This window comes from Elephas maximus, chromosome 17 (genome assembly GCF_024166365.1).
Source record: "Elephas maximus indicus isolate mEleMax1 chromosome 17, mEleMax1 primary haplotype, whole genome shotgun sequence".
Classification (NCBI taxonomy): Eukaryota; Metazoa; Chordata; class Mammalia; order Proboscidea; family Elephantidae; genus Elephas; species Elephas maximus.
The window spans coordinates 79,549,495-79,561,170 of NC_064835.1; the positions used below are offsets into that span (position 1 = coordinate 79,549,495).

An 11,676-nucleotide genomic window follows, 5' to 3' on the forward strand; every position below is an offset into this window, starting at 1 on the left:
TGCCACAAATGGCTAAGCACTTGACTACTAGCCAAAGGTTGGTGGTTTGAATCCAACCAGAGCTGCCTCGGAAGGTAAGCCATGAGTTGGAATCGACCGGACGGCTACTAACGACAACATCGGGGCTGCAACGGTCTAGCCCGTAAGAACTTTGCAGATCACTCTTGGCCTGAGTAGGTCTATTTAAATTAGCTTGTCCCACGTGATGGGTAGCCACTTTTGGACCACTCCTGACTCTTGAACCCAGTGCCTAGTCTTCAGCAAAGTAATCACCAAATACATTTAATACTGTGATCAAACACTATCTCTTCAGCCACATTGAAAATGGCCTGGCTAGAGCTCTCTTTATAATAAGACTACTGGTTTCCTTTATTTAAAATGTAATAGTGCAATGGAAATGTGTTTATAAAGTATGGTCAAATGAAAGAGGAGATTATAAAACAGTGTGTACTTTGTGAACTAGTTCACGTAAAACATACCACACATACATGTACCCCAACACACTTAGAAAAAAAAAAAAAAACGGGAACCTAATGCTGTGGTTTTCTCTGGGTGGTAGGATTATAGATGATTTTTTATTGACTTCCTTTTGCTTATAGACATTCTCTATTTTTTGTGCAATGAAATGTGTTTTCTCCTAATTAACGGTGTTATTCCATGATATTAATTTTTCCAATTGGATCTACTTTTGTTCACTTCGCTTTGAAAGAGGGAGAAGATTTAGGGCCAATAGATGGATCTCCATTGGGATTTAGTATGCTATACTTTGCAGTGCATCTCAGAGGAGGGAGAATAAAGCTCTAGAACTGTTAAGCAAGGATTTAGGGAACCTTTACTAATATTTAAGAAGCCCTGTGGGGGTAGTAGTTAAGCACTCAGCTGCTAACTGAAAAGGTTTGTGGTTCGAACCCACCAGCCGCTCCACCAGAGAAAGATGTGGCAGTCTGCTTCCGTAAAGACTACAGCCTTGGAAACCTATGAAGGAGTTCTAATCTGTCCCAGAGCATTGCTGTCATTTACAATCGACTGGATGGCAGTAGTGGTCTTTCCACCCCTGCCCCCTTCGCCCCACAAATATTTGGCTCAGGACCAAGAAAGAAAACTTTTACCATTGCCTGTTGGGTTCTATTTCTGAGCTTATCGTCATTTTCTCACATAAAATTAAATCTTTAGAACTAAAAATTACATTAAGATAATCATAAAGATTTCAAGTGATCATCTGTGCGGGCTGCTTATTTTCTCATCTGAAGTGATAATTGCCTCTTTGTGACATCATACTTGCTGGCTGGAGAACTGATGGTCCTGTCACCAACAGAGGATTAAGCCTTCAGGTAAGGAGGAAGCTGCTGGAGCAGATGAACCCCCAGGAAATGAGAATTCAATTTTCATGCAAATGTCAAAGTTAATAAAGGCAAAAAGAGGAAAGGTAGATTTGACTTTCATAGTTTAGCAGTTAACCTCACCAAATGGGTTCACAATATTTTCTATGAGCTGCAAGCTGGCCTTTAATTTCCTCCAACCTAAAACCCACATGCTCTCTGATTATAAGTGCACTGATGGATCACGCGTGCATGGGATTTTCCTTTCTGATTGGGGGGTGTGAGTCAGGTGAGCAAAAGAAAGACTGGTGTGAAATTGGGGTTGGGAGACAGCAGATGGGAAGCAAGCTTGAGAAAGCCATGAATCTTTAAAACTAATGTTTGCTGTTTAAACATAAAATATAGCCAGCTACATAGTATATGTAATATAGCTGGTGCCTTTCTTAGAGGTAAAGAGACATTTGAGTATTTCCCTGCTGAAAGCAATTTTGCTAATTCTGATTATTCCCTTTTCTGTTATGAAATGCACCATCTAGTTTCTGCCCCCTTAGTGTTTAATATTGCTAAAAATCTCTGTGTATAAGGTTGAACTTCAAATAATGAGAATGCTCAGGAGATAGGTTATAGATTCTAATTAACAAAATGTGCTGGTTAGCTGAAGAGTAAAATAGAAAGAATGTGTTCACACTGGTAGTTGAAAATATTTTCACAAATGAAGCTTCTGGTTAGATATTTTTTGGGGGGCTCTAGTTAAATGACACTTTATTATATCTGTCCTTTAGATTAGGTCTCACGGGAGAAAGATGTGGCAGTCTGCTTCCATAAAGCAAACGTTACAGGGCAGTTCTACTCTGTTCCGTAGGGTGGCTATGAGTCGGAATCAACTGGATGGAAATGGGTTTCTTTTTTGTTTTTTAGATTAGGTCTAAGACATTGTTTTCCGCTTAAAAGATCAGATCTTAACAACCGCAGGGGAGACATCATGTGGGTTGTGAATATTACCTCACCGTGGAATGAGGGGGATCAGATGACACCAGCGTATGCCAGTCATTCATTTGTGAGTGTTCAGATTTCCTGTTAATAACATCTTCTTTCCTCAATCCTTTGAGCAGCTTCAGAAAGCCATTTCATTTTTGTTCTATAACCCAAAGTCAGAATAGGCTAGGTCCATGATGTGGTAACAAACAACCCCAAATCTCAGTGGTTTAACACTTAAAAGCTTATTTCTTGCTCATTCAAAGTCTTTTATCCTGCATGGACAGCTGTTGTCTATATGGGATTTAAGGATCTAGACTGCTTCAAACCTGTGGCTCTGCCATCTTATCACACTGTCTTCACTTTGCCACCATTGTGATATTTTCCCTTAATTCTTTGAATATAGTTTTCATTAATTCTTTGAACATAGTTGTAATACCAAACCAAAACCAAACTCGTTGCCTTCAACTCAATTCCAACTCATAGCAACTCTGTAACAGGTGCTTTTAAATTGTTGTTTCCCAAATTCAAACTCTGGGCTCACTCAGAGACAGTTTATATTGACTGCTTTTTTTTCCCCCACGAACATGAATCATACTTTCCTGTTTTCTTTTCAGTTCAGTAATTTTTTAATAAAATGAACATTTTAGATATTCTATTGCAGCAACTCTAGATTCTGTTTTATTTTTATTAGAGTTGTTGTTGTTTATAAGTTGAACTTAAACTGTGGACTCTGCCTTCCCCATGGTGTGCAACCACCAATGTCTCTCATCAGTTTTTATCCTTATTTACAATTTTTTGCCCACCTTTCCTAGGGGCTGCCCCTGCATCTGCATAGCTCTACGGTCAGCGAATTCTTTAAGCGATGCTCAAACACTTCCAGCCTGAAAGGCTTACACTCTTTGCTGACGAATCTGTGTGAATGCATTACGAATTGGAGCTGTATCTCAAGTCTCCCTTGCTTTTACTTTTGTCAGGCTCTCTTGTATCTTCCCCACAATGAATGGTTTTCTGATCACCCAGGGATACGTGGGCTTATGACTTAGTTATCTAGTGCTGCTATAAATACCACAAGTGGATGACTTTAATGAACAGAAATGTATTCTTTCACAGTTTAGGAGGTTAGAAGTCTGAATTCAGGGCTCCAGCTCAAGGGGAAGGCTTTCTTCCTCTGTCAGCTCTGAGGGAAGGTCTTTGTCTCCTTTCAACATCCGTGGGCCTGGTGTTCCTTGAAGATCGCTATGTGTCTTGGCATCAATCTTCCCCTGAGTCTAGGAAGTTCTCAGAGCAGGGACCCTGGGTCCAAAGATGCACTCCACTCCTGGCTCTTCTTTCTTGGTGGTAATGAGGCACTTTTCCTCTCTGCTCACTTATCTCTTGTAAGCTAAAAAGTATCACTCAAAGAAGGCCATGACTTGATGTGACTTGAGTAAGGATGTGACTTGAGTAAGGCTGTGGCTTGAGCCTTTAATAAGGGCATGACCCAAAATTAATTCTGCCTCATTAATATAAAGAGGTTTATATTTACGGCACATAATTGCACAATACCCCAAAATGGAGGACAATTACATCAGATCACAAAATGGAGGACAATTACACAATACTGGAAATCACGGCCTAGTCAAGTTGACACATATTTCGGTGGGACACAATTCAATCCATGACAGCTTATCTTAGTTCTTTGGTGGACCTTTTCCTCACTCCATACACAGAAATTGACTCAAAATGGATCACAGACCTAAATATAAAGGATGAAACTATAAAACTCTTAAAAGAAAACATAGGAGCAAATTTTTAGGATTTGGTGTTAGGCAAAGTCTTCTTAAATGTCACACCATAAGCACAAGCAACAAAAGAAAAAATAGGTAAACTGGCCTCTAACAAAATTTTAAAACTTTTGTGCTTCAAAGGAAGTCATCAAAAAGTGAAAAGACAATTCACAGAATAGAAGAAAATACTTGCAAATTAAGTATCTGACAAAGGACTTGTACCTAGCACATATAAATATTCTTACAGCTCAATAATAAAAAGAAAAAATAATCCAATTAAAAATGGGTAAAGGTATGAATAGATATTTTTCCACAGAAGATATACAAATGGCCAATAAACACATGAAATGATGCTCAATATCATTAGCTATCAGGGAAACACAAATCAAAATCACAACGAGATACCACTGCACATTTACTAGGATGGCTATCATCAAAAAGAGAGACGTCATAACAAGCGTAAGTGAGGATGTGGGGAAAATGGAACCTTCAGACACTACAGGAGCCCTTGTGGCTTAGTGGTTAAGAGCTACAGCTGCTAACCAAAAGGTCAGCAGTTCAAACCCTCCTGCAGCTCCTTGGAAACCGTGTGGGGCAGCTCTGCTCTGCCCTATAGGGTCGCTGTGAGTCAGAATCAACTCAACAGCAATGGGTTTGGTTCAACTGGGTTTCAAGCACTACAGGTGGGAATGTATAGTCACGCTGGAAAACAATCTGGAAGTTCCTTGGAAGTTTAAACGTAGAGTTACCATATGACCCCAAAAATCCACTCCTCAAATTGATCTGACTTCCCAAGTATACCCAAAAGAAATGAAAACATATTTTCACACAAATACATGCACACAGTACAAAGGTATACAGTACCATGTAGGTGCATCATTCATAATACCCCAAAGTGGAAACAACCCAAATGTCCATTAAGTGATGAATAAAAAAAAAAAAGTGATGAATAGATAAGGAAAATTTGGTATAGCTGCACAGTGAAATATTAACTGATGATAAAAAGGAATGAAGTACTGATACATGCTAACATGGACAAACCTTGAGAACGTTATGCTAAGTGAAAGAAGCCAGCACGAAAGACCACATGTTGTATGATGGCACTTACAAGGAACATCCAGAATAGACAAATCTACTGAGACAGGAAGTAGATCGGTAGTTTTCTAGGCCTGGACGGGTTGGTGTGAAATAGGGAGCCACTGCTAATGGGCACAGGGTTTCTTTTTGGGGTGAAAATGGTCTAAAATTGATTGTGATGATGGTTGCACAACTCTGTGAATGCTTTCAGCATCAAATTGCTTTTAAAAAAAAAACCCCAAAGTGAATGTATAAACGTAACATGCATTTCATCCTCTGAGCTGTGATGTAGGGTCTGAAATATTGAGCCTCTAGTGTGCTCACGGAGCCCTGGCGTCACAGTGGTTTAGAGCTCTGCTGCTAAGCAAAAGGTCAGCAGTTCAAATCTCCCAGCCACTCCTTGGAAACTCTATTGGGCAGTTCTACTCTGTCCTATAGGGACACTGTGAGTCAACATCCGCTCGAAGGCCACAGGTACTGTGTCCATAACCTGCACTCGGCAGTGGGGACAAAAAGGCAAGCTTATCCCTTACAGAGCCCAGAGCCGTGCTTAGCTCATCTCAGAAACTCAAATGTTAGTTTACCTAATGTTAGTTTACCTAACATTTGTTAGTTTACCTAACATTTGTTAGTTTAACTAACAGAAAATTTTTAAAATAACAGAACAAATCCCATGTATGTTTCTTGGGCTCTGATCTGCCTCTGTCTGTCCAGTGATTTGGAAGACATTTCATAAGCCAGGTATCTAAGTTCATTCGTATGGTGCTGGAATGTCATGTAACAGAGGGAATCTGTGATAAACTAGTCCTTTGGGCCCCAAAACCAAAGCCCACTATGGTTGAGTGAATTCCAACTCATAGTGGCCCTATAGGACAGAGCAGAACTGTCCCACAGGGTTTCTAAGGCTATAAATCTTTAGGGAAGCAGACTGCCACGTCTTTCTCCTGTGGAAGGCTGGTGAGTTTGAACCACTGACCGTTTGGTTAGCAGCCGAGCACTTAACCATTGTGCCACCAGGGCTTCTCCTTTGTGCCTAGGTGTAAAGAATTCATTTCAAAGCCCCAGGGAGTATTGTGGTTTTGCAATGCTAGTTTGCTTTAAATATTTTCCAGATTGGATTGGCCATAAATCCCCATTCGTGTGTAGCAGGCTCGCGTTTTTCTCTGCAAGCTGCTGATATATTACTCAAGCTGGTGCCATCTTTTTCTTAGTTCATAAACGTGCCAGCCTGCTCTGCAACTCGCCAGGCCTGAAGCACAGCTGCTCACAAACTCAGCACAGTGCCTAATGCCCTGACCAAGCTGGTGGCCACAGCTGGGCCCAAGCCATTTGTCTTGGCTCCATCAGTTGCTCTTTCCATGTTAATCTGTAATAAATAGAAGATTCTCATTGACCTGTTCTTTCTTGGCTGACCTCCCCCGTTCTGCTCTCCAGGAGAGTCAGCTAGATCCCAACCTTAACAAAAGCTCTTGCATGTATCTTTTCCCTCATTCCATTAGCAGCCTTTTAAGGAAAGGGTGTCTCTCTTTAGCTTTCTTTTCACTGTGCCACAATGAGACTCACACATTGCTTTCTATAACATGGGTACCAGCAGTGTAACTTTTGATACGTACAGCAAAACCTTTCCTAGCCAGGGCCTAACTAACTGCAACTCTCAGAAAAAACAAAACCAATTATCTCCTGGCATCTATTTCTGCAGAAGAAAATAGACTACAACCAAAAGGATTGTACCAGAAATTCTTTGTTTGTTTGTTTGTTTTTGGTCTATTGAAGCAGAATAGACGGTAACCGAAAGGGTTGTGCCAGAAATTATTTGTTTTTTTTGGTCTGTTGAGGCAGAATAAACTATAACCCAAGGATTGTGCCAGAAATTGTTTCGTGTGTGTGTGTTTGTCCATTGAGATGCATTTTATTTATATGTATGTATTATATCCCTGGAGGCTTGGTGGCCAGTGGTTAAGAGTTTGGCTGTTAACCAAAAGGTCAGCAATTCGAATCCACTAGCCACTTCTTGGAAACCCTACGGGGCAGTTCTACTCTGCCCTATGGGGTCGCTATGAGTCGGAATCGACTTGACATCAAGGAGTTTTATACCCCTAGAAAGAGACAGGGAGCTGCCAGAAATTCAAGCTGGATTTGAAAGAGAACGTGGAACCAGAGATATTATTGCTGACATCAGACGGATCCTGGCTGAAAGCAGAGGATACCAGAAAGATGTTTATCTGTATTTTATTGACTATGCTAAGGCATTCAACTGTGTGGATCGTAACAAATTATGGATAACATTGCGGAGAATGGAAATCCCAGAACACTTAATTATGCTCATGAGGACTCTGTTCATGGATGAAGAGGCATTTGTTCGGACAGAACAAAGGGATACTGATTGGTTTAAAGTCAGGAAAGATGTGCGTCAGGGTTGTATCCTTTCACCATACCTATTCAATCTGTATACTGAGCAAATAATCCAAGAAGCTGGACAAAATGAAGAAGAACGGGGTGTCAGGATTGGAGGAAGACTCATTAACAACCTGTGTTGTGCAGATGTCACAATCTTCCTTGCTGAAAGTGAATAGGACTTGAAGCACTTACTGATGAAGATCAAAGACTACAGCCTTCAGTATGGATTACACCTCAACATAAAGAAAACAAAAATCCTCACAACTGGACCAATAAGGAACATCACGATGAATGGAGAAAAGATTGAGTTTGTCAAGGATTTCATTTTACTTGGATCCACAGTCAACACCCAGGGAAGCAGCAGTCAAGAGATCAAAAGACACATTGAACTGGGCAAATTGTCTGTGAAAGACCTCTTTACAGTGTTGAAAAGCAAAGATGTCACCTTAAAGACTAAGGGGCCCCTGACCCAAGCCATGGTGTTTTCAATCACCTCATATGCACATGAAAGCTAGACAATGAATAAGGAAGACCAAAGAATTGACGCTTTTGAGCTGTGGTGTTGGTGAAGAACATTGAATATACCATGGACTGCCAAAAGGACAAACATGTCTGTCTTGGAAGAAGTAGAACCAGAATGCCCCTTAGAAGCAAGGATGGCGAGACTACGTCTCACATACTTTGGACATGTTATCAGGAGGGATCTGTCACTGGAGAAGGACATCATACTTGGTAAAGTAGAGAGTCAGCAAAAAAGAGAAAAGACCCTCAATGAGATAGATTGACACAGCGGTTGCAACAGTGGGCTCAAACTTAGCAACGATTGTGAGGATGGGGCAGAACCAGGCAATGTTTCGTTCTGTTGTGCGTGGAGTTGCTATGATTCGGAATTGACCCAATGGCACTTAACAGCAACAGAAAGAGAATGCCAGGATTGTCCCTCCTGTATGCTTTTGTCTTGCTTCCTAGTGGTCCTTGATGCCAGCTGAGGTTGTCAGTACAAAGAAGCCAAACTGACAGGATGGGAGCAGATTATTCTGCCCCTTTTCTAGATCTCTGAGTTGTACATCGAATCTGGGGCTGATCACTGCACACTTGTTTAACCCGTTGTGAGGCATACAACAATTTTCCCACCTCTGATCATCAATGATTTCAAACTTTCCAATCTCACCATGTTTCACCATCAGTTAGAAACCCAACGATGATTTTCGATCATGACCTGATAGCAACCTTGTTTTTACCTCTCTTCTAGGCATTATTGATGCTGTTAAGAGTGTTGGCCAGGAATTCCATGCACACCATTATGGCAGCGTGGAAAGAGCCAGAACTGTTTTTTTAAAAAAGATTTTGTAAAAATCTCCTGGCATATGTCCAGGTCAGTGTGATAGACGGAAACAATCCTTACCTTCATGATTTAATTTGAAGAGGAGTGGGATGGCTTGCCACTTTCTCCTGAAAGTTCCCATTTGGAGATCCGTTTTTTAGCTTGACACTTTTTCCACTGTGAAAATGCAAATTCTCACAGGACATGTAATGCATTAAATCATGTGGTGTTTACTACTGTCTTATGAATGAATTTATTGGCCTTCTTATGTGACAGCTTGTGATAACTTGTTATGAAAGGGGCTAAAAAGGCCTGGCCCCAGAAGTTTAAGAAGAGGAGACTGGTGTGTGGAGCCCATGACAGCATAGCGGCTGTGTTGGCTGCACAATACGAGGGGTTGGACCTGAGAAGGGTAAACAATCTGAGGATACAAGAAGAGAGGGCAAAGGTGAGATGAAAGGGTGGAAAAGCATGCTGCAAGGGAAGGAGATGCACCAAAACCAAACCTGCTGCCATTGAGTCAATTCCGACTCATAGCGACTCTATAGGACAGAGTAGAACTGCCCCGAGGTTTCCCAGGAGTGGCTGGTGGATTTGAACTGCTGACCTTTTGGTTAGCAGCTGAACTCTTAACCATTGCACCACCAAGGCTCCAAGGAGATACACTCCTATCCTGAAACAGACCCAGAGACACTGGAGCCACTGAATTCCTGGAATTGGCAAGCATGGTTCTCCTTCAGAATGTCCCATTTGAAATTTCTGCAGCTTGGCAACCAAGACTTCTTCTGAGCTGTCTAATGCCTTACTCACCACAGTTCACTCTCAACACTACTAGAGGTTCATTGAAATCTGCCTGAAATGTCCTCCACATTACCAACTCCTTATCCCAGCTACTTCTTACTTACATTTCTGAAATTAATTCCTAATTTCTCCATCAGACTGAGGGATGACACCCTTAAGCCCTGCAGGAACCCCCTCCCACCTTGCTCTCAGAACCTTGGCTGTCCCAGCTGCTTTGTGTTTCCTCGTTAGCCTCAACCCCCTGCCTTAGACCACAAGGGCCTGTAGCCTCGAGCTTTGCTCTTCATCATGGTATTCCCAGTGCCAATTGTCTTAGTCACCTAGTGCCGCTGTAACAAAAGATAGCACAAGTGGGTGGTTTTAAGGAAAAGAAATTTATTTTCTCACAGTTCTGTAGACTAAAACTCCAAATCAAGGTCTCAACTGTATGGATTCCTTCTGTGGGCCTCATTTTCTGGTAACTGCCATCAATCCTTCGCATTCTTTTGCTTGTAGGTGATCTTCCTCACATGGTGCCTTTCTTCCCCCCGGTGTGTGTCTGTGTCTATTACGCTTTTTTTTTTTTTTAATGTAAGTTTAGGTTTAGGACTCACCCTCCTCTGGTATGACCTCATTAACACAACAAAAGAAAAACCCTATTTCCAAACAGGGTCACATTCACAGGTAAAGGGATTAGGACTCCAACATAACTTTATGGAGGATGCAATTCAGTCCATAATACTGATCATAGAGGAGACCCTCTAATAATAATAATAAAGGGTTATAAACAAATCACTTGAAGATTGTGCTGTCATATGCTTATAAAAGTGCACTTGAAAATCAGTCTTTGTTGCTCTGAGTAATAAACCGTTGAATTTGGGAAAAGAAATATTTTCCAAGGGCTTTGCCACAAAGGGACTCCTTTGACCAGAGGAGAGCCACTTATAAAGAGCTGGAGTGTTTCACTCTGGATGTAAAATATTACCCCAAGCGATGCTTCATCAGGCCAAGAAGAAGAATGGAAATGTGTTTCAGAGTCAGTGGAAATTTATTGCTGGCCAAAATCTGGGGAACATATGAAGCAATTGGGGAAAACAGGATGGCAAAATGTGTTCAACATGTGTGAACAGACCAGAATGACTGACCTGCCCCTGGGGAGAGGCGGTCTTCATAAGAGAGGCAGCCCGGGGCAGGAATGTACAGGCCTGGCTGACCACTGGTCAAGACCTCAGCCACAACTGGCAAGCTCTCATTCTTCACTTTGAATTTTCACCCTCTCGCTGGTGATGGGGAGATGGCAGGGTAGGGTACCAGAGGTAAGGTCAAGGACTTGAGAATCCTGAGCCAAGTGCAGCAGGGGGGCAGGAGTAGGGTGGGGGGAGTGGAAAGAGGTGAATCAACTTACCTGACAGATGGACTACGTGGGGTGTTTGCATTTTCTGCTCTGCAGGGCCTTGGAAAGGAGACATCTCTGCTCCCACACTCTCATGGAGATGTCAGAGCCTCTTTACACACATGAGTTCGCAACTCCCAAGGCACTCAAGTGAGGCAAAATATATCTTTCTCACCCATAGTTCTACTGACAAATTATTTATGAAGCTAAAAAGCCTTTTTGCTAGCCCTTTGAAGAGGCTCCTTTTGTTCTTCACCACGTGACGAAAAAGCAAAAACAAACCCAAATTGCAGAAATAACCCTAACATCTACCATGTGGGTCAGATAAGTTTTGTTAATTCAGTCATCTGGGTCCTTTCCATGTGAAATTGTTCTTGGCTAACAGGTATAGATGAATTATGGGGTTGGGATTCCAACTCCCAACACTGTAAATCACAAACAACTTGGGACTGTGAGACTGAATTCCTCCTTTGTCTTTCCTGTGATGGGGGGGGGGGGGTCACCCAGGTTAGAGCTGTGGACCCTTGAGAAGGCCAGGCCACCTGAGGGCCCAGGGCCCTGTCTGCCTAAAAGGAAGGTCCCTGACTCTTTGAGTGGGCTTTTCTGTAGGGACCTCCTGCCTTGTCAAGTTGGGGAAAAAAA

General features: G+C 42.0%; 1 pseudogene; it reads right to left on the reverse strand.

Annotated features, from left to right (window-relative positions):
• Positions 1 to 8,442: 8,442 nt before the first annotated feature.
• LOC126060299 (40S ribosomal protein S15a-like) lies at positions 8,443 to 8,842 on the reverse strand (annotated as a pseudogene).
• Positions 8,843 to 11,676: the final 2,834 nt, after the last annotated feature.